This window comes from Anneissia japonica, unplaced genomic scaffold, assembly GCF_011630105.1.
Source record: "Anneissia japonica isolate Jap-2015-1 unplaced genomic scaffold, ASM1163010v1 scaffold640_len1575945_cov177, whole genome shotgun sequence".
Lineage (NCBI taxonomy): Eukaryota > Metazoa > Echinodermata > Crinoidea > Comatulida > Comatulidae > Anneissia > Anneissia japonica.
In genome coordinates, this window is record NW_022684376.1 from 1,542,260 (window position 1) to 1,567,787 (window position 25,528).

The 25,528-nt window shown below is 32.8% G+C and overlaps 2 long non-coding RNA genes across 4 annotated transcripts; one reads left to right on the forward strand and one right to left on the reverse strand.

Moving 5' to 3' along the window:
- Positions 1-166: 166 nt before the first annotated feature.
- LOC117104969 lies at positions 167-11,906 on the forward strand. Of its 3 annotated transcripts, none has more exons than XR_004444842.1 (4): positions 167-302; positions 9,889-10,055; positions 10,766-10,829; positions 11,230-11,906. It is a non-coding gene; the product is annotated as an uncharacterized LOC117104969 (long non-coding RNA). The 3 variants fall into 3 exon arrangements; XR_004444844.1 differs by having other exon boundaries at positions 9,889-9,992; XR_004444845.1 differs by having other exon boundaries at positions 9,889-9,939.
- An 818-nt stretch (positions 11,907-12,724) lies between these two features.
- LOC117104983 lies at positions 12,725-24,666 on the reverse strand. Its single transcript, XR_004444846.1, has 3 exons — positions 24,238-24,666; positions 13,614-13,710; positions 12,725-12,869 (listed from the first exon to the last, which is right to left on the reverse strand). It is a non-coding gene; the product is annotated as an uncharacterized LOC117104983 (long non-coding RNA).
- Between the last annotated feature and the right edge of the window lie 862 nt (positions 24,667-25,528).

Consider the following 25,528-nt stretch of genomic DNA (forward strand, 5'->3'; position numbering starts at 1 on the left):
ATATATACATCTGTGTATACTTGTACACGCCAATGGAAAGTAAATATATAATATCTATTTATACCTTTGAACAATTTAATACTATTTATTCTAATAATTAAACTTAAGTGTTTTGTGGCCATTTTCACCTAATATCATGAATGCACCCACCTGTGTATAGCAGATTGTGAAATTCTAGAGAACCGCGTGACGTGAGTTGACGACGGATATGGCGGACAAGCTGTATTTTAGCAAAAAGACGCCATAATTTTTTACGATTATAGGGTATATTGGTGATGTACCGTACGTATCAACAAAACGAGGTAGGCCTAAGTATTATGTGTTTTAAACTATACTAAAACAATTGCAATTTGTATTATTTTTTTTTGAGGTCCGTTATCATACAATACGAGTCAGTTTCTTTGTAGGTGTGCATGGCATGGTCGAAATAGACTCGAACGATCGCCAGCTTGTTTCGAAAAGGATTTTTGATGTGATGAGGTAGGCCTATGCAATTTTTAAAGTAATTGCAAAAGCATGCTAGACCAATAAATATTTCCTAATTTTTATAGTAAAAGGATAGTATGTGCTTAGCGTACTTGAGGCCATTTAATATTCGGGACGCACCACCTGTATAGACAATGCAATGCCAGAGTGACCACGTGTAATAACGGCTGACATTTTCGATAGGCTGTATTCTAGCAGAAACCTCCATAACTTGCTGTGTTCATAAGGTATTTCTGTGATGTATATATCAACAAAACTAGGCCTATTAAGGCAAGTATTATCAAATATTTGTAACTTGAAAGATTATTTCAAATGACCGTTACGCAAAAAAAAAAAATACGAGTTAGTTTCTTAGTAGTGTGTATGCATGTCTAAATATTCTCGGACTTGGATAATCAATTTCGATAAGAACAGTTGTTGTTATATTGAACTGCTTGTCAATTTCTTTCCAGGGCCACATTTTTATGAATTTTAGTTATTGAACCCAGAAGTATGTGTTTCTAGTGTTCATTTTTATCCTCCATTATTTTCACTTTATAATTATCTTCATTTCATTTCCCTGTTCTTATTTTGTTATCTTTCTCATATTTGTATATATGGCCTATTGTCCTCATTATTTTAAATACTTTTCCTGCTTCTCATCTCATCTATTTTCCTGTCTTGCTCCTTTTTTAGTATTGTGTTTCATTCCTCCTCTTAGGCTCTGCTTTCTCATTATCATTGTATTTTAAGGGGTGACGCCAGGATTTTCCCACAGGGGTCCGTAGTTCCGGACAGGGGGTGGGGGGCGACATCCCCGACGAAAAAAGGGTGGGCGTAGTCGGGCGTCGCCCAAAGTCTTTCAAGAGCGTCCCACGGCCGAAAAATATGATGATTAGTGGTTTCGAAGGCTTGTTTAATCCATTTTAGAGTAATAATATGTAGGAAATTCAAATACATTTTTTTGACACTAACGAATTGTGGTTTTCTCCCTGACCGAGGGAGGACAGCTCTCCCTGACGGGGGTGATCCTGGCACCCGGCTGCGCCACCCCTGGTACTTAGGTCTCAATTTAATTATTCTGCTGCAGTTTCTTGTTTTCTGCAGTTGCTTTTTGAATTTTTTTTTAATGAATCCTCCTTTAGTCTCTTGTTGATTTCATTCCGCCATAACTGTTAACTGTTTTCACTTACGTACATATCACTTCTTCACTTTTATTTTTTACTTTGCTTTATTTACTCCTGTTCTTATCAATGCAGTTCAACAGAAGGACGCTCATTCCTGTACTCATCTCTACACTCTTCAACGTACAGTCCTTTGATCTCATCTGTCATCGACAATCCAATACTAGCTAGTGCAGCCATTAATTATTTGTTTATTGTGTTGTAATATTCAAACTCATGTGGATAATATGTTTACTGAATTTTTCATTCCTCTTGTAAATAAACCCACTCGAATCACAAAGGACACTGCCCCAATAATTGATAATATTTATACAAATAATCAAGAATTCCAAAACATTAACACAGGAATATTAGTTAATGACATCTCTGACCACTTTTCCGTATTCTCCATAGATGATTCAGAAAAATATTCATCACCGCCAAATGAAACATATAGAAGCTATACGAAACAACAAAAACATCGGTTTAGAATTGAATTAGAGGACCATGACTGGCAGCAAGTAACTAGCTGTGAAGACGCTAATGAGTCATATAAACGTTTGTCAAATACCCTAAAAACAATGATAGATCGGTGTTTTCCATTGATAAAAGTTAAGTTAAAAGTAAATACAATTAAATCCCCGTGGATAACGCATGGAATTCATAATCACTTTGTATAAAAAATAAACTATACATTAAAAATAAAAAGAAACCATCAGATATGAATAAAGCTAAATATAAGAAATATAACAATAAGTTATAACGTGGGGGTATTATATTAGGTAGGAAGAAATATCAAGGCATACCGTACCTTCTAAAATTAAATTAAACTCCCAGCAATTAAATGACCCGATAGCTATAGCAATTGCCTTCAACTCGTACTTCATTAATATAGGTGAGCAAATGACACATAATATTAATCACGAAAATAACACAGCTAACACAACATGACAAATTCAATGTTTTTTTAGAGCGGTACTAGAATCCGATATCAATTTAACTTTAATGTAAATAAGTCATGTGGTTCTGATGATATTGGTGCCTTTCTTATAAAGAATAACTCAGTTATACTGGCTAAACCTTTATCTCATATAATTAATTTATCACTTCAATCAGGTATATTTCCTAATCAACTGAAAATTGCTAAAAAAAATTCCCGTGTATAAAAAGGGAGAAAAAGAGAGCATAACAAATTATAGACCAATTTCAATATTACCCTGTATACTATCCAAAGTGTATGAAAGGGTTGTATATAACCAAACATTTGCCTTTCTGTGTAAATATAATCTCCTACATGAATCACAATATGGATTTAGGGCAGGCCACTAATCACGCCCTCTTGCATGATTTGACAAAATAACAACGGCAGTTGATAACAAGCATTTTGTGATTGGTGTATTAATGACATGTTTTCTGTAAGCAACATTGTTGATTTAATAATGTTTGCAGATGACACAAATGGAAAATGAACTTGATAAAATTGGGAAATGGTTTGAAATTAATATTGTAACTATTAATACGTCAAAGACAACGTACATGTTATTCAGTGAAAAAATATTAATATACATACATCCCACCTTGTACTTTCCATAAATAAAGTTAAATAGATAGGGTACCTTATACTAAATTTCTTGGCGCCATCATTGGTGAAAAGCTGAATTTTAAAAACCATGCAAATGCAGTTTCCTGTGAAATTTCTTCAATCATTTGTGCCATGTGTCAAATAAAAAATGCAGTACCATGTGAAGTTTTACTTACCATATACAAGACACTTATATTACCTGTGATAACATACGGAATTATCATTTGAGGTACGGGAAATAAAGAAAATATCGACCGCCTTTATTTACTCCAGAGAAAAGCCTTTGCAATGTCAATTTCCACCATCCCTCTGCACAGCTCTTTGTTAAAACAAGTACAATTGAAATATTTGATTTATATATAAAAAACAGTATTTTGAATTTTATGTTTAAGTATAATAAAGGAGGGTTACCAAAATCTTCTTATTCTTTATTTAATATCTTTGATGCCTATCATACGTATGACACTCGAAATAAAGGAAATTATTGTATAAAATTAAAATCAACCAGTAGTGGTCAGCAAAGTAAAACATACAGAGTGCCGAAGCTTTGGAATCAACTTCCTAGAAGCATAAGAGAGAGTACAAATATATCGATATTAAAAAAGAATTACTAAATAAGAACATAAATAATTATAAACAAAAAATGTATTCTCGTGAAAATATTGTTTGTGGGGTATTTCTTAACTTTATTTAATGGTTTCCTTTAAATGTTTTATTATTATTATTACTATTAGTATTATTATTATTATATAGTTCCTATAGATCATATTTTGTGATTACGTGCATGCGTGTTTATGTGGGTTTATGTATAGGCCTATGTGTGCGTGCGCATGCGAAAATGTGCATCTACAATTGTGACTAAATTGTTAATTTGTTATGTAGTAGAATTTTTTAATTATTAACAATATTATTAATATTTATAATTGATTTGTAAGATTATTAATTTTTAAGTTAAGGGCGCCACAGTTCAAAAGCTTGTAGCTTGTTTGTGGTGGGCCTTTTTTCACACCATTATAATGTTCTTTTATGTATTGACTATTTGATTTTGTGTGAAAATAAACATTTCTCAGACTCAAATTCTCAGATTCTCAGACTCAGTATCAGTTGAGTTTGAAGTGCTGCTAGAAAATACAATTTGGTTCATCCAAATTGACCTGCTTGATAAAAAGTTATGGTGGGCGGGGCCAACCAGCCTTGAAATTTTCCACCTAATCTAAAGCTAATTTCATGGAAATCCACCCATTTTTATTAACCAAATTTTCCATCCTTAAGATCCACTCTTATTATTTAGATTTTACCAATGATGTCACCCACCCTTTTCTACAGCTACAACCCTGGTATAGTATTCAGGGCCGCCGCTGAGAGCCGCCGCGGGCCACAGGGCATCTTCGCTGCCCGGGCCAATTATTTGGGGAGTTTGAGTAGATTAGCACTTTTATATTGCACTCTGTGACAAAATAAACAAACTTGGCAGAAACCTTATTCTTGATCCAAAAAACAATCTTAGAAGGGGTGCCCAAAAATCCTGACAATTTAATGGCGTCATTTTAGACCACGCCCATTTTGTTTTACTATATAAATATGGAAGAATAACGGGTTTGTATAAACATATCAAGTTTGGTATAAAATTAAAGCTCAGGCAATGGACATTGACCCAAACACCCTCAATGTATTATGCGGTGTCTATAGGTAATTAAAGTCATTTTGTCTGTGCCATTTTTATATACATTATGTAAAAATGTAATTCCTCCATGCATGGACATTGCCATAAAGATGACTAGAATGCATTATCTTTCTTCAGTAGTTGTCCGAAATCCGAACAATTAAATGACGTTATTCAGGCCACGCCCATTTTGTTATACATACCTGGTCCATATAAGTATGTAAAAATAAAGGGTTCATGTAAGCATATCAAATTTGGTACCAAATTATAGCTCTTAACGTTTAATGAAAACATATTTAATCATTTTTCTTCTGAGACTATAATAGGTCACTAAAGTCACAAGGAAGCCATCTAGAATGATCAGCTAGACTTACTCATTTGAATTTCTACACCCTCATCCTTGTTTAATTGTGATCATCCTTCAGTTTTTGAGGTATTAGGAAAGGGACGTTAGCACTTAAAATGACCCCAACTTCACGCCTGAATATAGATCGTCACAAAATTAATTAATTAATAATTGATTAATTAATTTCTTCCTTGTAACTTAAACTTTCCAGTAAATTTCATTCAGATCATATAATCCATTTTTGGAATCATATCATATCATATTGATTTCACCAGTAAAAGCAACGCAAATTTACTGTCACTGGCAAAAATACATAGGCCTAATATAAAAATAGATAAATATAAATAAACATTTTTAAAAATTCATTTAAAATCTAAAAGTTGCTAAAGTAAGAGCTTACAGTGCATATCCACACATATAGTTATCGGATCGTCATCAAACTTAATTTCTTTATTGGACCCTGACAAATTGGGTATTATAGAAAGTTTAATTTAGATCCTTTGATAGCTTTTTACACACACACACACACACACACACACACACATATATATATATATATATATATATTAGGTCTGGGAGATCAGAAATTAAAATGACCCTCACATTTTCACGCTAAACTGGATCGTCACTGAAACATAATAGCTTCTTCATAGTAACTTGGTTAAATTGGTCCCCACACCAACACACCACTAGTCAATTATTGTGGCAAAGACCAGCCAAACCAGTCACTCGTCGCAAATCCTGTTTCAGAGATAATAGCCGAAACATGCTGGAATGTCAACATGTTTAAAATAATGATTATTACACTAAACCTCAATGTTAAAACAACAATATTTAATGATTTGATGATGGTTTCTTCAGGAAAGTATAATTTTATACTGATCCATGGTTTCTGCCTGAGAAATGCCCAAAGGCATTGAAGGCTAATTTCTCAAATATTGTTCTTTTAAAAGGTGTATGTTTAAACGTCATAACGAAAAGCTCATATATAAATGATTCTTTTACCAGTTTATGGCTCTCATTTTGCTGTTTTACCCTGTAAATTGAAAATAGATTTTTGCGACGAGTGACTGGTTTGGATTATCTTTGCCACAAATACTAAATTTTATTAGATACATCTGTGGTATATGGTCTATATTTGGACAAAATTGGAAAAGATCCAAGCATGGAAAGTGACCAAAATGCCGGGCAGAAAAACCCTGTTCAAAAAGACATTAAAAATGTTATGCAAGAAGAAAAAAAACAAATAAGGACGAAAAATGGCTTTTCCTGTAACGGCTAGCTAATAATTTATGTATTGCGTATCTCATGGTACTCTTCTCAGTCACATTACATCTTTATTTATCTACCTACTTTTTTTTTGCTTTTCTGCCACTAACTTCTAAAAACAAAAACGCGTTTGTCTAATTTCATATCACGTATTCTATGTATTTGACTCAGATTAAGGAGAAATGTATTTGCAATTTCCATTAATTCCAATTGTTTATAATATAACATTTACATTTATGGTAACAATTTAGTATTTTCAGGGAATTTCACTGCTTCCTGGTATTTTCAATGCCCAATAATATTATAGGCTGTTTCAACAGTGCACTATAATTGACCTACAATATTTTTTACGTTTAAATGTAATAATGTTTTATTCAATAACTTGTGCTATAATTAACGACATTTCCACAATGTTTTTAAATAAATTATTTTAATTTTGTATAAATGAGTTTCCTTAACATACCAAACTTGCTATATTCATCGTTAGGCCATCAAAAATGTTGATAGATACAGTACATTGGAAAATAAAAGCACTGAATAATGTTTGCTCTCAAAATCAGTGGCAGATTCGGGGGATTGTCCCTGGCTCTTCCCATAAATGAAAAAAAAAATTACATTGAAATTTTAAGTTTATAGTGGCATTTCCGGTGCCTGGGGTGCCATAATTAACATTTTTCCTACCTCAGCCCCAACCATGGTGGGGGCTAAGGTAATATCGATCCTCCATCTCTGAAGGTACCTCCCTGAAGGTACCTCCCTGCACCCCCTCCCAATTTCCAGGACTGCTACTGAGAAAAATGTTTACTACTCTTCATATTGCATCTTCAAAATCTATTAGGACCTCATCAAGAATGGCTGAGCTTGGGGGTCCCACCAACTCGACCCCAGAATGGCTGTGCTTTGGGGCCCCACTTTCCACAAATTCCCACTCATTCTATAAAAAAAAAAATCCTGCGTACAATTGATTGGATTGGATGGTAGTCTAGAAAAATACTTGCTTCCAGTAATGTCTTTCTGTGGTGATTGGCAGTACACCAGGAAACAATCCTGTCCTCTTTTCCAAAGAGTGTACTGCGTTTTTTAACGTGCATATGGCCCATAAATGCACATGGGACCAACGGCTTAAATATCTCATCCGAAAGAACGTGTGCTATTGTAACTTGTATTTCAGCCCTCCAGAAACACAAGGAGAGGCAGATTCGCCGACCGAGCTAAGCTCCTTTATCATTCCAGGTCAAATCAACCACCATGCCCATGTGACCTCCCCCACCCCTTTTTTTTATTTTCCTGACAAAAATTATAAAAATACCATTGTAAAAAATTAGTTAATTATTATTATTATTAAAACTTTTTTTTAGTGTAATTAAGATATTAGAAAATTATAAAAAATACCATTGTAAAAAATGAGAACGCTGAAGGAGTTGGGAAACTAAGTTAAAACTTTATACTTACAATATGATGTAACATGATGGCGTGAATATCTAATGAAATCGGAGCAATCAACTGAATGTAATCGGTTGTATGAATATAAATCTGAAAAAAACATTATTATCAATTCTTTATATAATTTTGAAAAAATTAGGGCCCCTGGCCGGCTCCACCCACCCCTGTGAATCCGCCATTGATTTTATTATCACCAAACTCTAATCTTCAATATCTACTCATTTATTTTAAATACCCTTCATGTTGGTCCTGATTTTTCAAATCTCACTTCTGATAAGTGTAATTAAGATATTTGTTAGAATTTTATTATTATTTTTATTTTATTTTTATTTTTTTTCCCACCTGAATGGGATTGTCGGGGCCTTCTTCCTGTAGTATGTTGTTATATAGTTTGGGGAGTTACAGTCCGTGGTCAATAGATGACGCTACACCGACAGCGAGATTTCACGAAATCATTCCCAAGGTGCATGGACTTGCTTATGATTAAGCTGTGTTGAAAACCAGCGAAAGCTCGATAATAAAAAATACCAGTTAACATATTTATTTCAAATATTTTAGATCATCAAAAAAAATTCTAAATAGGGCTTACAGTCTGATATCCAGATGAATCCTTTCACGAAGGCAATTAAGATATTTGGAAGTTAAACAATAGTTGTTTGATTTTAATTCATTTTTTAGGTTTTATTTCTTAGTTTCTTTTGATTTCTGGTTTCTGTAAATTTTTGTGTTTGTTCCAAGTTTCTCTGTTTTTAAATAAAGCTTATTATTATGTGATATTCAGCTTCTCATATTTGCCTTATCATCGCCATATTGTCTGAATATATGGGTGCATACAAGCATTCAATTGAATAATCTCCTATTTAGCCCTAGTTTTTTTTTGCAACAAATATTTAAAATAAAAACAATTGGAAAACATTTTTTAAAGTCTTAAAGTGCTATGTCCAGGCATCCAGGTTGCTAAACCAAGTTATTTTCATCAACTTCAGCCCCAACGAGGTGAATGTGAGCTCCCCTAGTACTTGCTTTCCCTCTGATAAGGTTGGCCACCCCGTCCTCCCCTACCCTCCCCCTCAAACTCACAGCTGTCAATATTTACTGAATATACTCGCATATAACTTGTTTAAATTAGCAAATTATGAGGGGGTTGTCTTATACGCGGGACATACAAATGTTAGATTTGATTTTGTCCCCTGAAAATGATAAAAAAAAAATAACTTGCTGATTTTACAGTAACATAACAATTATTAACTTGACAATGTATACCCTGGTTTTTATAAAAGATAACTAAAAGATAAATAATGACAATAATAAACTACTTCCAGTGGCTGTAGTCTTTCTATCATTTCCACTGTAAAGATACTTTAGATCAAATAATTTCTATATTTAGGTTGATAATTTTTTATTTCAAAAATGATTTTACATTTTGGTATTTTTCTTTAAACAATATATCTTTAACCATCACCACCAAACATTTACTTTTGTTTAACATGTTGTTCTTTTCATTTTGTTTTTTTTTCTACCTTCTAATAGCAAGCCCGCGGCAGTACACTATTAAAAAGAGAATTACCTCACTTGAATTAAGTAGTCTTCTAGATTTTTGTGCGCTATCCTTGGTGTTTACACCGAATAAAACAAAATTCAATTTGAATAAAAATGAAATTTTAGAAAAAAACAAGTTTTTCTTTATTTTTATTATGCCCACCGCTGCCTTGAAATCTGCAAAATTAATATATGTATTTTTCTTCCCAATTATATAAATTTAAAGCATTTAAACCATCCCATTACTACACTGTTTACATTCACCAATAAAATTTATTTTTGTTTTCTCCTCTGTCTGGACGTTTTTCTGAAACAGCAACTTTCAAGAAAAACCAGGAATAAAAAGTCCCTAGAATCTTCCGACTGATATCATTTCTTCATTCCTTAAAATTAAATTATTTTTTTTTTTTTTTTGCAGGTGCAGCAACAGAACATGACCCATGCTACAAGACATGAAAAATATATTGAGGTTTTGTGAACATTTTCCTGAATAGTGTGAAAGCATAATCTTGATAAAAGAAGGTAAAACAGACAGTCACATTTTAAAGTGTCAAAGCATATGGAATCTCTGCCTGTTTGACAAGGGTGCATATTGATGGGGCAATACAATACTCCAAGTATTGACAATACACGCCATCGTGATGGGATTCAATATTTTGGTATTAAGTCATTCATCATTGCTCATGATGATGACATAATTCATGTCGAACTATTGAATCCCAACATGATGCCGTGTATTTTAATAGGCTTACTTGGAGTATGTATAGTTATGAGATTAATCAGTGGACCTTTTGGTAATACTATACAATACTGTTTGTTGGAATTATATTTGATGGTGTTTGGAAAAAAGTGAAAAAATTGAAAAGCATCTGAGTAGGCCTACTTGCTGCTACTTAGAAATTGGACTCTTGCAAGTTTTCTTTATCAATTGGGCATGTACTGAGTATTTAGTACGTGTTGGTGTTGAAATAAAAAATATATAGCATTGTTATTTGGAAATCAGATTAAACACTAACCACTATAATCGCAAGCTCAGTTGTTCAATTCGTACCCAAATGACTTTACTTGGGTAGGCAACATACTAAGCATTCATTATGATGTCAAGTATTAACACATAAAACACCATTAAATGGAATTACAGTACATACTGGTACATGAAAATCCGGATTTACACACCAGATACTATCCTGGTGTCTTATCCACTAGAACACTGACCCTGTGCTTCCAAATCAGTATTTGTGAAAGTATACTGTGAGCATACAAAAACAATATCTGTACTGTATTTGTTTTTGCAGACAACAGACAAATCTCTCTTCAAGATAACAAGTAACTTTTGATATACAAAGATTTAATAATACTGTAAGTATTAAGTGAAATATAAGGCCTGTAGCCAGGGCATTTTTTATTGTTCTCGAGAACCCCCTTTTCCAGCAAACCTCCACCCCCCCCCCCCCCCCCCTCCCCCCAAACAAGTCCTCCAACCAAACTAATACACTAGAGACTCAGACGTTTTCAAGCATCTGCTTGTATAATATAGCATTATTTAGACCCAAGCACAGAAATGCTCTGGCTTTGGGGGTTTCGTCGACCCCACTTGGGCTTCGACCCTTGACTCCATGACCAGAGAACCATCTTTCAAAGAACCAGGCTACTTGTCTGAATATGCTGAAGGTTATGAAATTATATTAAGTTTATTATTACCTTCAATTTTTTTAATTGTGTTTGTGTCTAATTCTAAAAAAATTTATATTTTTGGTAGATGCGGCAACAGAGGTGTACGACAGAAAAAGTACTGTTGCAAAGCAAGACAAGAAGAGAAACCAATATAATTAATTTTGTTTAATATAGGCAATTTTATTTTAGTTAATTAAATTTGTGATGCCTAATAGAATACAGAAGTGTATACAGCTTGAACATCCTGCTGAATATTGCATTGCCGTAATCCTGGTGAAAGAGAACATACAGGGGTATTATTTTGCAGCATCAAGGCACCAATTGCTTCATTCTAAAAAAAATGAGTACATTGTACAGAAGATATGAACTGGCTAATTACAATATGACTAGAGAACTGGAAACCTACTATAATTTATTAATATCTATTATATAAGCCTATATAATGAATTGCTGATGCCAAATAATATACATTATGTAATTTTGGTTATGGAAATAAAAAATATAAGTAGTGTGTTGTGTCGTTGCTATTGAAGTTTGAAGACTGATGGATGCAGGTAAGTTATGAAAAGTTGTTGCAGCATCATTCTGAAAACTGATTTATATTGTACAGAAGATATGAGCTGGCTAATTACAATCAGAGAAGAGAACCAGAAAGCTACTATTATTTATTACTATTAAAGCCTAGATCATTTTGATATTCCATATAATTTACATTATGTGATTTTGGTGATTAAGATAATACAGTTAAACTTGTCGACCAAATTGTTGCGTTTTCCATTAACAATCTGCAAGTCAAATACCAAATTCAAACAATTTTTCAATGGCATTTTGGATTCAACTTGGGCAAGTTCAACTGTACTTATGAGCAGTGTTTTGATGCTTCTTTGCTGTTCAAGTTGTGACGACCGATGGATGCAGGTAAGATTAAAAAAGCGCCCTCCAATAGAAAAAGGCTATATTTTTCCTATGTTCCTCAATTTCTATTAAAAGTGGTGCTGAAGGGTGCCCTCCAATAGAAAGCCAAAATTTCCAGGGTCTCTAAAATTACTATAGTTGGACTCCGGAGGGAAAACATTTTTGTAAAACTGATTTTTTTAAGACATAAAAATGTTTGACGAAAAACTGGGAAAGGGTGTAAATATTCTACAAAATATCAGAAACCGTTTTCCCTCCGGAGCCTAACTTTAATAAAGGGGACCCTCTGTGGTGCTGAAAACTGCCCTTTATAGCCATTTTATTTCAACGTTTTTCAGTGGTCTCTTATTTGTCATGAATTCTATTAATAGGGTGGTAGAGTGTGCCCTCTAATGGCCAGTTTTTTGTAATTGTGAAAAAATTGGACGTTAGAGGGTGCTTTTTAGCGCCATTGACAATTAAGAGACTCTAAAAAACTTTGGAATAAAAAGGCTATTCAGGGCGGTTTTCTTCACTATTTTTATCAGAACCGGACAGATTATTGTGGCCAAATAACTTAGTCATATTTTGGGCCTTTTTCTATTCGAGGGCGCTTTTTTTTTTTTACCATCCTGCTCATTCAATACTCGAGAAGAAATAAACACTGAATACAATTAATATTTATTTATTCAATACTATTACAATAAATTATTCAATACTAAATTGAATACAATTAATATTTATTCAAAATATTGCAGAATATTAAATAAATACAATGAATATTTATTTCAAATACGTTGCTTGAACTACCAAATCACAAGTTGCCATAATCTGAAAGAACAAGTCATTGAACAAACAATAAGAAATGCAAAGTAATACAACAAGTAATACAACAGTATATAAAGTAAAATGAAAAGGGAAAATAAAGTCAATTTTTAAAAATCAAACATGCATGCAAAGTCCAATTATAAGGGAAAATATTTTGAAGACAATTTTCATAAATCAAACTATTATGCAAAGTAAAACAACAATATATAAAGTCCAATGAAAAGGGGAAATTTTTATAATTGAAACAATTTTATAAAGTCTAATCCAATGAAAATGGAAAATATTTTAAAGTCAATTTTCATGCAAAGTAATACAACAATACATAAAGTTCAGTTAAAAGGGAAAATATTTTAAAGTCAATTTTGATAAATCAAACATTTATGCAAAGACAAGACATTTACGATTTTTTCAAGCCACAAAAAAATTTACCAATTACACAAATTGAAGAATTGAAAGAATATAATAAACTTTTTGTCAAATTTGGACAGAAAATATTCAGTTTAGGTTATGCCAAAATTAATTTAAATTATATTATGTTACTAAGTGACCCATATAAATATTTGGCATTATTATTATAACCATAAGTCTCCAGGTAATTAAAATAATTTCAGAAACAAATACCAAATCTAAAATCTGCATCAGTTTTGGGTAAAGGTTCTCGCAACCATTTATTTATCCCACAAAGCAATTTGCAATGAACATGAAACTATTAATAAGAACATTCACAAAGATTTCTCCAGCACTCACCATTCAGTAGTGGCAGCAAGAATAGTCATTCAGCCAAGCAGGGCAGGTTGACTTGTTGCAGAAGAGGTACAATGTCCAGGTTTCTTCAGAATTTCTACTGTAAAAATAAATTGCATATATAGATTTAGAATGAGGAAATACAAATGCACCATAAATATCAAAATGTTTAATTGTTCATTTAGTTATTGTAATATAATTTATGACGTATTAGTCATAACATAATTAAATATTCCGCCGTTGTGAGAAATATTAAACATGTTTAATATTCCACAACACAACTACCCCCAATGCAAACCATCGAGTCGGGCTGTCCGAGTTGGCCTTTACATGCAGAGTGATACTTGCGATACATTTTACAGTATATTCATACAATTTACTTAACTTAATTAGTTACTGTGCTTAAGATTTAAAAATCTTAATCAGAATCGCTTTCAATAAGTTCAAAAAATTATATTTTGTTAATGTCAAAACTAGCAATGAGAATACGTCATGTTTTGCATTTTTTGTCTCATAAAGAATCTAAAATCAAGGTACGGCAGGACCAGACGAATCTTTATTGTAAGATTAAATGTAGAAAGTCATCCCGATAAACACAAATCAAATTTAAAAGGTATATTTGCATTCTTAATGTTTAGACGATTACTAAATTAAGTCAAAGTAGCTACTAGAAATATATTATAAACCTTTCTCACATCAAAATCAATTGTTTCGTTTACTAAGGACTGGGGCTATAGGAAGGCATTCTATAATTGCCAAAGGCTACTGCACCACTGCAACAAACTGATTTGGAACAAGTCCTGTGTTCCATGCACCCGTGAACACCAAGGTGACACTTTTACAAGTCGCGAAATGTGTTGACCCAGTGTTCAGCCAAAATCACTAATTGCCACCAAGTTGTGATTTTGAAAAGGTATTCGAGATGAAATTGTCAATATTTACATCATATTTTGTGAGCAATACAGTATGTAGGTATGTGACTATCGGCCATTGAGCGCAATATCACAGCACCGCTTTCATTTTCTGGCAGCAACTCGACTGTCTGCACAGCCCTCTACTGTTTTGGCAGCAGAGTGACTGGTTTGGCTTGTCTTTGCCACATTTATTTTTTCTCTATGACCCGAAAAAATTGATGATGTAGTTCACATTTTCCTCTCTGCCCTTGTCATTAAACAGATTTTTTCAAAATTTGCAAAGTGAGAGAATTTGGTTTTCAAAAACATGCAATTTTCAAGATAATATAATATATTTTTCTGAAGCCAGGCAATTCCACGGTAACTGACGTTACATTTCATCCTATATTCAGTGGCGTCACAGAGTTTGTGGGGCCCTGGCACTAATTTTTATTTGGGGCCCTAACATGCCAGGCTTGCAGGTGCGTTTTGCAAGAGAAACGGACCTTAGGCTGGGGGGGGGGGATGGTGGGTAAAGCAACCAGCTGAGCTCTGACAAATTAGCATTTTGAGCACCTTATAAATGAACTTCTATTCTATTTAATTTTTATTCATTCAGGTGTTGTTAGAGACTTGGGTTGTAACTTCTTTATGTCCTTTACATCTGTAGGCCTACAGATAACATTTAATTGTTCATAATGGATCCAACTCCAAACACTGGAGCTGATATTTTCCAACAAACTTCGTACCACAGTTATTAAAATCTAGAGGTATTTTAAATCTAGTTATTAAAATAATAACTAGTTTTACTGAATTAAGAGGTTAAGTTTGCGTGCATAGCTAACAAACAGACGCTGGAGCCAGGGGCCCCAGTTGTGGGTCCGAGGCGCCCTCGGAGCTTATGGCATTTACGAACTGTTAACTGCATTATCAGAGATTTAAGTTGTGAAGCTTGGTTACATCTACAGTAATATAAAGAGAGCAAAATACAGTAAGGGCGAAGAATACGACTCTGAAATGAGAGAAAGTCATGCATCTAGCACACACATTTTGCATAACTAATAGAGGTTTTAAAGGTAGTTTCGTAGGTGCTGCCCTATATTTCAATGCCGTAAGTCAGATAAGGTTGGATGAAAGCATTGTAAATCATGGTTATAAGTAATCTCAGGAAAGCAATGCCATAGTTTAAATAAAATACCTATTGTTAGTTTCTTAAGTTTATTATTCAATTCATTAATGTATTCTTTAAATAAGAGAAAATTGTCCAAAAAGCAGACAAGCTAAATTGCACTTGGCATACACAATGCCATCACAGTGCTGTCAACGAATTTCGCTCTCCAACTAATATTTTATCGCTAATTTATTCAATACATCATTTTTTATGATATATGACTGCATTAAATTTCAAAAAATTATGTTTGAATATGTAGACTTATTTTGGCACACAGGAAGGAATCTTAAAAAAAGGTCTGGCAGTCAATGTTTATATTGCTCTGAAACCAATTGCATTGTGTTGATACTTCTGGTATTATGTTTTACCTTGTGCACCAAAATCTTGTATTTGAAACTTTTTGACCAGTTTTCATACACTGAGGTAGGCCTATGTCTATAATATATAATAGTAATACTTGTAATTAATTAAGTAAATTATTATTTAATTAATAAATTATTGAATTTTACAATTCTTTTTTTTGTCCTTGTATACTTTAATGCTTTTTATTTTATTGAAATATGTCTAAAAACAAAGAAGATAAAGCAGTTTTTGATCATATCAAAAAAGGAAAAAGTCACATATTTTTCTATGTTTACATTGGTTTTGAAGGACCAAAATTAAGCATAATTAATAATTACTTAAATTTTGTAAATTTGTTGATATTTGATGGGAGAACAATAATCTTGGCATCAATGTAATGCAACATTAAGGCTCTTTCAAATGATACTAGCTGCAAAGGAATTCCTTGCATTTGAAATTTGTTGTCACATACCTACACTGTACAATATGGTGGCAATTGGTTGAAAAAATATTCTAAAATGCTTATAAATAGTTCTTAAATTTAGTTTTAATAGTGAGATACTGTATGTAGCGAAGTTTAATCCGTTCATTATGAATTTATCAAGCGTTGGTGTACGTAGTAACCGGTATTTTAAGAATATTTGTGTAGTTACTAGACCTATTATGGTCAGCAACCTTTTACAATAGGACCTGGAATTTATACAGTAGCTTCCCATGACCCAAGACCTCCAGATATCATGAAAGTTTAAAAAAATGATATAAAATATACGGACAATATAATACAGTAAAGCCCCTACATTGGGACACCCATATTCGGGGATACTTCTATTAAGGGGACACTTTTCTGTGAAACGAGGGGAATTATATATTTTAACAATACGGCCAATTCATTAATGGAACACCCCATTATTAGAACAAAGGACAATTTCTGGGTGTGCCAAATGGTCAAATCAATACATCTGAGTATTCAACGGCTATTAAGTGGACAAATACATATTTTTCATTGTATCACTAAAGCTACAGCAGTCTCAAAATAAACAAATCGTTCAACTTTACTGTATTTTGACATCTTTTGATAAAAAAAAACAAAAAAAAACTTCACATCAATTCAGAATTCTTTTTATTTATTATTGATCATCTTTTTATTATTATTATTATTATTATTTATTATTATTATTATTATTATTATACTGTGTCATGATCTATTGCTACTTTTTTTTAGCCTTTATTGATCTATTTCTTCTTTTATTATAACCTGTTATTTTTACTTTAATTTGCGAGTATGGTGATGGTATTACTATTATTATTATTATTATTATTATTATTATTATTATTATTATTATTATTATAAATTATTATTGTTACATTTATTATTATTATTATTATTATTAGCATTTTCCAAACTTAGTCTAAAAATATTATTCCTGTATGTTTTTATTTATCTTTTACTTCCGTTGGGTTTTATTAGGCCTATTATTATTTGTAATCATATTTTTGAAATGCAGCCCTCATGACTACCTACTGTATTTTTTGCTAAATCAATAAATTCAATCATTATATTTTATATATTATCAAGGTATTTTTCAATTTTCTTTAAGATTTAGATATTATCTATACTTTATTATGTTATTACCGTTACTATGTTAGATTCTGATTACTAGGCTATGACTTTGTTTTATTTTGATATCTTCATTACTATCTTATGTAATGTTATTAATTTAGTTATATTCAGCTATCAATATTTCATTATTTGGTTGTTATTCTGTCTTTACTACTATGTTATGTTATTGTTACGTTATATTAAGGTATAAACATCATGTTGCTATATTGCTATCTTCTTTTGACCATCATTTTATTTACCATATTGTCATTTCTTGTTTTCATGCAATTTTCAATCATTTTTGCTGAGAGCTTTCCAGCTGGTTTTTTCTATGTCAAATAGGTCTTCAGCGGCACATCGAATAACGACCGACTCTCAAATTTAATTTTCTCCCCCTTTTCAAACAACTCCGATAATTTTACATCTATAATATTGACCCTGACACTTATTTTTTTGCTAACAATCATGCCACATTACAATATTACGACCCCAATAAATTCTCTAGTATCAAAGCGAGCAATTTTTTTCTACCATTCATGTTAATTCTAGAAGCCTCTTAAAAAACGTTAATAAATTAAAGCAGCTCTTATCAATAATGATTTTCCTTTTGATGTCATTGGTGTATGTGAGACCTGGCTTAAGGTCAACAATCCCTTGGTTCAACTCCCCAATTACCGATTCATATCCAACCACAGAACTCACAAAGACGGTGGTGGGGTAGCCATGTATATTCGTAATAGCCTTCCATTTTCTACCAGGCATGACCTCCATCTCCCAGTCTCTACTTCTGAATCCATTTTCATTGAAATTAAACAAGACCTCATTCCAAAAATATTATTATCGGAACCGTCTATCGACCACCCTCCAACCCACTTCAATTTAATGAGGAACTTGGCTGTTTATTATCCAAATTAACAAGAGAAAACAAAATTGAATATGTCATGGGAGATTTCAACATAGATATTTTGAATACAAAACTGATGCACATGACTTTGTAAATTCTATCTTTAGTAATAATTTTCTTCCACGTATCCACAGACCATCTCACATCACAAAGACTACTGCTACCTTCTTAGATAATATAATCACAAATCAACTTGACTACCAAAATATTAGTTAATTAGTACTCTATAGTGACATCTCGGATCATCTCCCCGTTTTAAATTACACCTTTTTCCAGCGTTACAACTAGTTCAAACAAGGAAGATACATTTAGAAAAATAAACCCTACTACACTAGAATACTTTCGCCTCGACGTTTCCTGTCAACAGTGGGCTAATGTAATTAGTTCCCATGATCCCAATGATGCTTACAGCAAGTTTGAAAAAACATTAAAGTCCATTTACGATAAACGTTTCCCCCTTCAAAACCATTCATCAACAAATAAAAATACAAAAAATAAATCATGGATGTCGGATGGTCTCCTTACATCAATTAGACACAAAAATAAGTTATTTGCCAAATTTCTGCACAGCCCATCCACCAATAATGAAAGAGCCTATAAACAATAACAAAATAAACTGAATGCAATAATTAAAGCTTCTAAATCTATGCACTATCAAAATATGTTTCTTAAGCACAAAAATGATGCCAAGGCTACATGGAAGACTATTAATTCCATGATCAACAAAACTAGTATGGAACATCCCAATACTTCCCTAAACTGGAACGGTGATATGACAAGTGACCCACTCAATATTTCAAATGCATTCAATAAACATTTTGTTGAAATTGGACCCTCCCTTGCTAATAAAATTCCCCGAATTGATACATCATTCCAAGATTTTCTACCTAATCCCATTCCAAATTCATTATTTCTTAGTCCAGTAGATGAGCTCGAAGTGATCAATATACTTAATTCATTCAAATCAAACAAATCTCCTGGTATTGACGATTTCCACACCAAAGCAATTAAATATATATATATATACACGAGTTTTCATATTGTTTTTTTTTTTCAGGCTTGCCCAACTCAAGACTTCTCTTTTTGGGACCGAGCCTTCTTTCATTGCATGTTATCATTCTCATTTTTTTTTTCATGATATTGTATATTGTTTTTGTAACTCATGCCAATGAAAGAAAATAAATGTTAGTATGAATGAAATGTTAGTATGAATCCTTAGTGTGAATGGAATGGAATACTGTCAACTCATCTTTTCAAATTAATTTGAACTCTAACCATGGGTGTGTACATTCATATAGGATTCTAAATTATGCACCCTTCTTTTAAGCTGTTACTCTATTCATGCTACCTGTACATGCATCCAATAGAATGCTCAATATATATTAATAATATTTGGTCATTTACATCGCATCACAAAATAATATTGGGAACATACAATATTACTGCTGATTTCATATTATAAATAAATATTGCATTGCAAATTATTTGCAATTCATTCTCAGGTCAATAAAAATAAAATTATAAAGAGTGTAGGCCTATCAGGATCGTCGTATGAAAACTACCAAAACCCTATTAGGGATACAATTTCATGCTTTGGTTTGTTGTTTTGTGTCCCCATATAGGGGTACCCCATTAAGGGGAGGTTTTTTGGTTCCAAATGTGTCCTCTTAACAGGGGTTGTACTGTATATCGAAGTATTGTACAGGTAGTAACAACAGTATGATATTTGATACATACTTATTAAAGATTATAATTACCTAAAGCATCGTTTTATTTTTATTTACATGATTGTTGATTTCCATCAATTTTTTCTGACTGCCTTTAATTCTGACATTGATTGCTAGCACCTTTGTCATGTAACGTTTTCATACTGCCCACTAATTTAGCAGGCACTAAAACATTTTTTTTCAAAAAAGAAGTTTCCTTCAAGAGTAGGCAAATAAGAAGCCGAGGTTATAAATGCCTGTACAACACTGTAAAACTCCTAAAACTTGATTACAAGACCAAAACAAATATTCCTTTGTATTTTGAAACATAAACACTATTCAACCAATGGTGTGCTGAACTATGATAGTGGACTCAACCGGCACATAGCGATTTTTTATTAAGCTCATCAATCTATCAGATGAAAGTCAGCCAAACATTGACACAATTTAAAGACAACAGCCAACATTTTATCAACTTATTTCATTTTTTAAAAATGCTTTGTTTGGATGTTTTCACAGAAGTTTTCTGATTTTTTAAGTGTTCATTTTAACACTTAAGACTTTATGTATAAATTTTTTTTTTGAGGTGCTATCTGACGACCATCTAAAATTCTCTCACGACCCAAAGTTGGGTCACGACCCATGGGTTGACGACCATAGTTTTAGACTGATGAAAAATTAGGCCTAAAAATCCAATATGCATATTTTAAAAAATAAGGGCCATTCTGTGCAGATTTTGCCGAAAATTAGCCTTTCTCTGACTGGCTGCTCAGACATGAAGAGACCCTTAGGGGAGAAGCAAGTAACTGATACAAGCTAGTCCACACCTCAAATGCTTTGAGACTTCTGTATAAAGCACTACAGTATGTAAATCGAACTACAACTATAACATTACAGTGCTATACATCTGAATATACAAATGCTAAGTTACGGTTTTGCACACCTATTTTCCTAGAAATTTTCAGCTAGTTTTTGAGTTGAGGTATCATCTGCCCAATTAATATGATACTTTAGGGTCAAAACAACCAAAATTTACCAATTAGCTAAACAGTGTGTCACAAACATTTATTAGTAATCAAAAGTTACGAATGTAATAACAAATATCACTTTTGATACATGGTAACAACATGTAAAGCTAGAATGCCCTGAAATTTCAGCATTTGTATGATTACTTTTGGAGCTATGGTTCATTGAATATTGTAAACGGGACAACACATTGATGTCGCAAATCACTAAATTTAAATATATTGATATATAGTTTTAAAATAAGGAGGTGTGTCACTTTAAAATCAGTTAATATAGCAAATTTTGTTTATTGTATACAAGAAAAAAATAATCAACATGATCACATTCTTTTAATATATTTTTTACAACTCAATTGTGTCGCAACATTTGATGAAACATACGTTACCAGGTCATGTAGTTGGATATTTTATTATGCATACTCAATCAAAAATGAATTATTCATCATTATTAAAAATCAAGTGACTCAAGTTTTTACTTCATGGGTAAATTTTAGGGCAATATAAATCACCAGTGTAAAGAAAAAATCTAAGAAAGTGGTGTTTTGTTGTGTTTTGTTGCCCATATACTTAAGAAATGAAACCTACGTTACCACCGTAGCCAAAAATAGAACAGTTGATGCATGCGAATATTGGGTGTATGTAATAGCATTATATCTGCATTTCAGGAAGTAAATTGTAGGTGGCTTCGGTGATTGCAACATATTTTTAACATACGATGAAGTTAAAATAAAACCTACGTTACCGAAACATACGTTACTGTAGTATTTACTAAGCCCTACGTAAAATTAACTAAAATCACGACTAAGCGCAGACATGCTTTGTAAACTGCCATTTGACATTGAGGGGGTGTGGTTGACGAGACGCTCTTTACTTTGTGGCGTACTAGAAGTTAACGTCTTGCTATTTCTGATGAAACCCGACTGAAATTTAGTTGAAGTTAAGGCTTTTGTCATTTCTTTATAATAACTTGATAATTTTATACAATAGTATCTAGAAACGTTGCATTAAACACTTGAAGGACTATTTGTTTTTAATGAAATAAAGTTTTCAATGAAGAACAGTTTCCTTGGAAATCTACTGATTGTTAACCATGTGATTAGATCGTAACGTATGTTTCATAACATTGTAACGTAATGTTTCAATTTTCAATTCGCTATATTATTTGACCTAGTATACTATTTTGAGAAAATTAGCCATTGTAAAGCATGCACCAAATAGTCCTTATACATACACAGATTATATTCTGTAAGATTGATTTAATGATACACAAATTATTTACCACATATAATTAATTACATACCATATAACAAATTATATACCATATATATAATGGTAGCATGTCTCCTCCTCATAATTAAAAAAAACTTTCTTAAAATAAGATGTTAACGATCTGACAATTGCTTGTTTTTTTAGTCATCAACATGTTTACTTGAAAGTTATATTGACAGTGAATTAGAATCAAAGCTTTTAGATTTAATTTCTTCTCTCAAAAAATGGGGAATTTAGGTTCCGTAGGAGGTAACGTAGGTTACGTGGCTTGTATTGGGATTTAATTCGATATCTTAGGGTTTAATTTAATAGCAACGCTATTTGTTAAACACTTTTTGTTAGTTTCTTATAGATATCATAACATTATATCACCATGGGTACAAGAGCTGAGATTCAAGCTGACTAAAAAGTTAATGAAATTATGTGGTCCTGCGTTTAGATTGCAGATCCAAAACTTCGTTGGTAGCATGTTTGTCTATTGCTTAAATCCGTGTGTTTTTTCAAACAGGATTATTTTTATTTGGTTGGTTAATTTCGGAATATTTTTAATCATGAGTGCTTTTGTTTGTTGGAGATGTAACATATGTTGTTACACTTCCTCGTAACATTTATTATCAGTTTTGACCGGTACATTTTTGAATATTTAACTAAGAACCTTTTTATTACAGGTTACAAATGCATACCAGTGGTAATCTTTTGGTTCGTAACTAAAGAGTTTAAAACAAATATCATGGGAATAATATGAAATGTATATTTGATATTTATGCTTTTACCTTTAAATTTACCATCACAAAAATACAGTTTACTAAATGAAAACATACAAAAGTGCCCAAAGAGTGTGATTATCGGAAAACTGTCTGCACACTATTGTGGAGAGCAACAGTAAAAGTATATTTGCGATGCAAATTTGTTACAAAAACATTTTACATGAGAATTATATTTCATAAACGCATCGTAACGTAGGATTCATGAATGATTTGTAACTGTTTCCTAATGTTGGTGACAAAAATAAAAGTTGACAAGATTACGTACAGTATTCATATTTTTCTGAATCATTTTTCAAATTGTCACCATTAATTTTTCTAGTTATTAAGACAATTTTTATTTGATTTTTTTCCCAAAATTTTTGAAACATGAATTAGCAGTTTTTAGGTATTTTGACCCTTTACAGAATAATATGGCGTAGTTGAGGGGCCTGTCTATGCGTACTTTCATTTTATATTATATTTTATTCATTCACACGATTGGAACAGATTTCGTTCAGTGGTGTATTTAGAAGTCTTGAATTAGGGGGGGAGCTGATGAGGGAGCTGACGGGGTGCGAAGGTGAGCCCGATGGGGGTGCGAAGGTGAAGGGTGGGGGGACTCGATGATCAGTTGGGGGCGCTAATTCGCAAAATATGATTTTAGATGATTTTTATTTAATTACTTGACCGTGATTTTTTTGGGGGGAGGGGGGTCACTGGGTGACTCTGCGCTCTCCCCTAGATAAGCTCCTTTATTTCATTCATTCATTTCATTGTTATACGCGTTACTGACCAATTTTATTCACGTTTGATCATGGATGGGTGCAGGGACCTTGACATAGGCAAGATCCACTAGCTGGCCTACCTATGCTAGGCCGGCGGACGAGCATGAAAAATGGGGCCTACCGGTCCCAAAACAAAAGATTTTATTACCCATTTCAAGCATAACTTAAAAATACCAGAGTACTCACCAGAGATGAAATGACTTAGTAAATATTCTGCACGCAGCACACCACTTTCTTGGGTTTTACAATTATTTATCAGTAATCTGACAGGTCTAGGCCTAGGCCTAGGCCTAAAGTCAGGATCAGTAGGGACGATGTAGCCAATAAATAGTCCTGATGAAAAAATCATTGTCCTGTGCTGTACTTTCAACAATAATGGTAAGCCTATATATTTCTGGGTCTAGGCCTAGATTAAAAAAGATAAATTTCCGTAGTGTCTTTGTTTATTTCCGTAAACGTCCATACAATTAGGCAAAATTTCCGAAGCAAATACGGGTTCCGTAGGACTTGAGAAGTCTGAAAATGTACTTCAAATTCCATGCCCCATGTGTTGTAACACACCTGTTCTGGTTATTTTACGGTAGTTGCTAAATACAACGGGTTCAGACGAGGGGGCGTGGCTTGTTTGGTGACGCGTTATGTTGTCACGAACTATTATGCATGACATCAACATAAGAAGCTAATCCCCTCGGCTGAACCCGTTGTATTAAGCAACTACCATTAAATACTAATAGTTGTACTAAGCTCCGCCCCTTGGATGTTGTTGCCATTGTCTCTTGTTAGATGCGTATATTCCTGGCCCTGTTCTGATTATTCAGTTGTTATGTTTGATTGACATTTACCAACCTGAGAGACTTGAAATGCGTGACTATAATACCAGTTGGCCGGGGGAGGGGGAGGGGATCCCCCACCCCCGCCGGTCTGAGCATTTTGAAGCTGTTTTAAAACGATTTCAGGGAGTGTTTGTTGATAATACAGGTACATAAGCAAAAATATTATTAATAAAGACAATTTGAGTTTCAATGTAGGCCTACTGTATGTAATTTGAGCACCCGAACTATGTAGACCTACACAAACATTTCATTACTCAATTTTTAGTAACTCGTTAGTGAAATAAGTAGGGCCTTCAAGGAAATACTGTACTCTCTCATGACTCAAGTTACTGCACCATCATTTTTATAGTTTTAATACAACCAATGTGTGTTTCCTCCAAAATCACTTTGAAATGCGGGACCGCCCCGCACGATGCGAGACGGTTGGTAACTATGGATTGACATTACACAAAAGTCGATTCCAGCTATTAGTATACGCTCAGCCAATCATCAGGATAAATATTCATATATACTAAAATATCTTTATAAAAGCAGGGGAGGTTATCTGTTGTTAAAAAATGCTTCAATAACATAGAGAGTGATAATGAAACAAACTTAAAAATAAAAGTACAGTACCTACAAATTAAATGAAAAAAATCCAGATC